Source organism: Mustela nigripes, chromosome 7 (assembly GCF_022355385.1).
Source record: "Mustela nigripes isolate SB6536 chromosome 7, MUSNIG.SB6536, whole genome shotgun sequence".
NCBI classification, from domain to species: Eukaryota; Metazoa; Chordata; class Mammalia; order Carnivora; family Mustelidae; genus Mustela; species Mustela nigripes.
In genome coordinates this window covers 14704994-14709774 of record NC_081563.1, presented here as the reverse complement: position 1 = coordinate 14709774, position 4781 = coordinate 14704994, and the positions used below count along the sequence as shown (strand labels likewise).

Genomic DNA, 4781 nt, shown 5'->3' with positions numbered 1-4781 from the left:
TTCTCAGGCCTCGGCTTGCTGCCCTACTCCCCACGACCTTGACCTGCTTCTCCCCTATCTTCTGCTTTCCCGTGACTCTCCCTCCCCGCTCCTGGGAATGGAGCAATGGAGCGCTATTTCCTTTTCTCCTCACCTTTTCATCATGTGCCCGTGTGCACCTGGTCACGTGTCCCTGCGTTGTGTGGGGGTGGGGCACTCGTGGAATTTTTTGCCGAGAGTGCTTTCGAGCTTTTTCTAAACTAATGAGCTGTCTTCTCTTCTATTGGTGGTGTTGCCTTCTTGGTTTAAGCCAGTTTCTGCTTTATTTTTTTTTATTTTTAAAGATTTTATTTATTTATTTGACAGAGAGAGAGATCACAAGAAGGCAGAGAGGCAGGCAGAGAGAGAGGAGGAAGCAGGCTCCCTGTCGAGCAGAAAGTCTGATGCGGGGCTCGATCCCAGGACCCTGAGATCACGACCCGAGCCCAAGGCAGCGGCCTAACCCACTGAGCCACGCAGGCGCCCCCAGTTTCTGCTTTAAATGGCACTTTCTGCCTAGCTTGCCTCTCAGGTTTGGTTCTGGCTCCCAGGCTCATCCTGTGCTTTCATTTCCAGAACAAAGATGCACAGCATTGCTCTCAGGGGTGTCACGGTCCAGGGGCGCCGTTGTGGGCTGCTGGGGGGGGGGCACCCAACCCAGCATGGCGTCAGGATCAGGGGAGGTGCCCTGGAACGGGGTCTTGAAGACCGTGGGATGAGGGGAGGCATTCCAGGCAGAAGGCAAGGCTTTGGCAAAAGTAGGGACTCGGGAGACTCGGTATGGAGAGAGGTGTGGGGAGAGTCACCTGCAGCTTCTCTGAGCATCTCTGAGGAGCAGCTCTGGGAATTGCACAGGCATGTGGGGCCGAGGCCCAGGCCAGTAGAGAGATGGGGAGGAGGGGCTGACTTTGAAACCTGGTTTGGAGTAGAAGTGGCAGAACCTGTGAGGCCTGTCCCCACTTCACTGGGCCTCGCCTTGCCCTCCCCCGGGTGCACTTCTCCAGTGGAGCCTGAGGTTGTCCTCTGGGCTGGCCCATCATGGGATGGGGGCAGGGTAACGGGCAGCAGAAGGGACAGTAGTCCCACTGGTCTCATGCCCCCTCCTAGGCTAGGCTTGTTGGTAGGGGGACCCCAAGCAGCAGCTGGGGGAAAAGCCTTCTTTTAAATGGGTCTGCAGAGGGCTCCCGTGCAGAGAGGAGTGTGGGGCTGTGCTCCCACCTCTGAGGGATCCCCGTCTTCTCTCCCCATCAATCCTACCCCATCCCCCATCTCTCCAGCCTGGAGGGCAAGATAGAGGAGCAAGGCGGGTGGGCTGCCCTGGAAGAGGCAAGTGCTGGTTCCTTGAGTTGCAGGAGCTGGAGGAGAGGGCCCTGAGCCAAGGGACCCTAAAGGGACTTGGGATCCTGCTGGCTCTGCCTGCCCATGGGCACAGCCCTTACCTGGCTTTCGCGCTTCCTCCCACTCCCGAACACCATTGCACCCTGTCCTGTCACCCAGTGCTGTCTTTGAGCCTTGCCAGCTCTACACCCACTCGCAGAATGTGCGTATGAGTGTGAACACACCCCCAAACGGGGCCCTTGGCTGGGCTATCACCCGCTTCACTTCAAGGCTGGGCTCACAGCTCAAGGGAGGGGCCCTGTGTCCTCTATGGCCCTTCACTTCTGGCACCTCTCCCGGTGTCCCTGAGGTGTTTGCTTCCACAGTGGCTTTCTGCTCCCCTGGGTGGCTCTCGAGGGCAGGCGCTTTGCTAAGACCCAGCGTGACGCATGCGCTCGGCACACATCGAGAGTCTTGGCCTTTGGGATGCTCACTGTAGCCGCCTGGTGCTGCTGTCTTGCTCTGAAAGTTGGGCGCTACCACACCCCCCACAAAGGCTGGCATTAGAGGTGGACGATAGTTTGCAGAGGGCGTGGGGAGGAGTGTGTCGATGGATGAGGGCATGCTGGAGCCGTATCTATTGAAGACACACATATGCTTTCCAAATAATCCAAGCGGAATGAGAGCGTGTGTGTGCTGGAATCTTCATTCAGCACAGCCCAAGCCTGGACACAACCCCCGAACAGGACAATGGGGGAAGCAACAGATTCATTCATACTACGGAGTGCTACTCAGCAGTCAAAAAGGACACACTACAGTTTCACATACAACAGAGATGAATATCACAGGCAATATATAAAGCTCCAGGAACTAGACGCCAAAGAGCACCTATCACATGACTCCATTGGGAGAAAGCTCAGGAATAGGCAAAACTGATCGATTTTTTTTTTTTTTAAGGATTTTATTTATTTATTTGACAGAGAGAGAGATTACAAGTAGGCAGAGTTGGTTGGCGGGAAGCAGGTTCCCTGCTGAGCAGAGAGCCCAATGCCGGCTGGATCCCAGGACCCTGAGACCATGACCCCAGTGGAGGGCAGAGGCTTAACCCACTGAGCCACCCAGGCGCCCCAGAGCTGATTGATGTTGACAGAAGCCAGGGGTGCCCCTGCTGGGGCTGTGCGGTTGGCAAGGCGGGGACATGAAGGAACCTTCTCTGGCAGTTTCTTTGGCTTGATGTAGGTGGTGATTACAAGGGTGTCTGCGTCTGCACGGAAACCGTCCGGCTCTACACCAGACCAGTGCACTCTGTATGTTATTCTACAATAAGAGAGTTAAAGCGGGTGGCGGGGGGAGGGGGGAGCTTTTTAAAAGGGCTTCTGAGATTCTAATTAGTTCCTTTAAACCCCACTGTAGCTTTTTCAGCAAAAACGAGGGAGGCCCACATGGCCCACGTTTTCTTCAGGATCCCAGAGGATTCTAATTTATGGGCAGAGAGGCCCAGGGCAAAAGCCTTCCCCAGTCCTGAGCGGCACAGAGCAAGTAGGCTGCTACCCGGGGGTGAGGAGGGACGGGGGTGGGGGGAGCGGGGGGGGGGGGGCTCGCGACGGGCTGGTGGAGTGACCTGTCCGACGCCGGCCTGGAGGGCGGGCACCGGGCACAGAGGGCCGCCCCGAGGACCCTCCCCTCCCCTAGCTGCGGCCAGACCCCACTCCTCCTTGGGTTCCTGGAAGCTGCCCGACCCAGCGGGGTTTCCAGCACTCAGGGCTGGGAGCTAAGCCGCTCCTCCACTCCAGGAAAATATTTGTTCAGGGCCTTGGCACCCGCCGGAGAGGAAATAGAAGCCAGCGTGGAGCGGGCGGGCGGCGCTGCTGCGGGTGGCTCCGTCTGCCCCTGCAGACTGCATCAGGGGACCCCGAGGCCCCGGGACCCCACCCCGCAGCTAGGCCGGCCGGGGGTGGGGGTGGATGAGCCTGGGGGCCGTCAGTGTTGTGTGTTCCTTCCCCTCCGGCGGTCACCTGTCCGATCCGCCCGCAACAGTTCCTGAAGTGTCCTGTGTGCCAGGCACAGTGCTGGGCCCTGGTCGCTGTCGGTGACACGGGCCCTGTCCCCACCTTCCAGGTCAGGGTGAGGAAATGCGGCCGGCAGAAAGGCCTTCCCCGCCTGATGGGAGCGCTGGGTGGACAGCGCTGAGGCCAGGGTGCTGGGGAGCGGGCCAGGCCAGGCCAGGCAGGGCCACGCTGCCAGTGGGGGGAGGGTGGGCAGGCGCCTGGCGCCAGGCTGGAGGAGGAGGAAGGCGAGAGGGAGAGGCAATCAGAGGGGCCGAGCGTTCCAGGTAGAGGGAACAGCACGGCCAAAGGCCCAGCGTTAAGAGAGAGCAAGGGGCTCTGGGGTGTGGAGAGCAGTTGGGGTTGGCCGTGGCAGGGACCCAGGAGTCTGGAGACTGGAGAGGAAGCAGCCGCTGACGCCGAAGGACCTCCCAGGGCGAGCTCAGGAGCATGGACTTTATCCCCAGGGCAGCGAAAGTTTTTGTTTGTTTTGCAACATTTAAACACATTGATTTTGATTCTTTTTGATATAGAAAAGTACAAAGAAGAAAACCAATTGGCCTCATATCCCACCCCGCAGATACTTCCCGATGACATTTTTAAAAAATCAAAGTGCTCTGTGCCCACGATTAGAAATCCAGGCAGAACAGCAAAGCACACTAGGAGAAGGGAAAGCCTCCTTCTCCCCACCTGTCTCCCTCGCCAAAGGCAATTTCATTTCACAGGGGTTTTGGTGCGTGCCTCCAGACGTTTTTCCATGCATAGCCTTGTGAGGATAAGCCCACGCTTTCAAGAGTTGCAAGCGACAGAAAGGCTCTCACTGGGGAGATGGGCAGCTCCTTTCCCTGACCAGAGTCATCTGGGCCCTACTTCTTTCTTGTTAACGTCTGGGGAGCATTTTGTTGTCTGGACAGAACATGACCGACTCAACTCTCCCCTCTTGGTGGGCATCTTATTTGCGGGCTCTGCTCCGGCTGACGGAGGGGGAAGCCGCCCCGGCAGGCACCTCCCACACACGGCAGGGGACATGGACCGAGGACACCATCTCAAGTACACACCACAGGCCTCTTTAGAGCACTGGGTTCTGGATGGAAGGAGGTGTCCCTCACGGTGACCCTCCAAAATGTCACCACTGGGCCACGGCTGTCGCCACACCCAGACGGCATGTGAGAGACGCCGGACACCCCCTTACGGGTCACCACGCACACCAGCCATGGGTTCCATCTTCCTTTCCCCAGGAGCTGGGGGACGTAGACCGTGTCGCAGGGTGGTTTTGATTTCATTTCTTTAATTCTTTGAATAGGTTTTTGCTGTTCACCTTTCTTTTTTCATAGAGCAACTGCTTCTTCATGTGTTTTGGCCTGTTTTTCTAATGGGCCTTTTGTCTTTTCCTAGTGGGTT

The 4781-nt window shown here is 57.6% G+C and overlaps 1 long non-coding RNA gene across 1 annotated transcript; it reads left to right on the top strand.

The window, feature by feature from the left end:
* Window positions 1–2324: 2324 nt before the first annotated feature.
* Window positions 2325–4324, top strand: LOC132022232 (uncharacterized). The gene is made up of 3 exons (XR_009405553.1): window positions 2325–2642; window positions 2749–2874; window positions 4106–4324. It is a non-coding gene; the product is annotated as an uncharacterized LOC132022232 (long non-coding RNA).
* Window positions 4325–4781: the final 457 nt, after the last annotated feature.